This window comes from Myotis davidii, unplaced genomic scaffold, assembly GCF_000327345.1.
Source record: "Myotis davidii unplaced genomic scaffold, ASM32734v1 scaffold443, whole genome shotgun sequence".
Taxonomy (NCBI): Eukaryota; Metazoa; Chordata; class Mammalia; order Chiroptera; family Vespertilionidae; genus Myotis; species Myotis davidii.
The window spans coordinates 415,365-415,716 of NW_006294062.1; positions in this window are offsets into that span (position 1 = coordinate 415,365).

Sequence of the window (352 nt, forward strand, 5' to 3'; positions counted from 1 at the left end):
AATAAGCAAACCCGGGAGAAAGGAAGCCTCCTCCCACCCGTGAGCCCACGCCCACCTGCCCCTTGCCCTGTCGCCAGGCCACCTTTGTCCCTTCCCCCCACCTGCCAGGACGGAGAAGGTGTTTGGGCTGAAAGGTTTCGCAAACACTCTCTCTGCTGGGCACACATTAACCTTCGTTTATGCCGCTCTGAGTGGCCGGGCCTGCTGTCGTCCCGCGAGCTGGGCGTGGCGATTTGAAAGACGCTGTTCAGGAGTGGGAGCCCACACCCGCTGGAGGCCAGACCCGGGGCGCGGGCTGCGTTCCGAGACGCGCACGGCGTGGGCACGGGTGGGTGGCCGCAGAGCGTGTCTC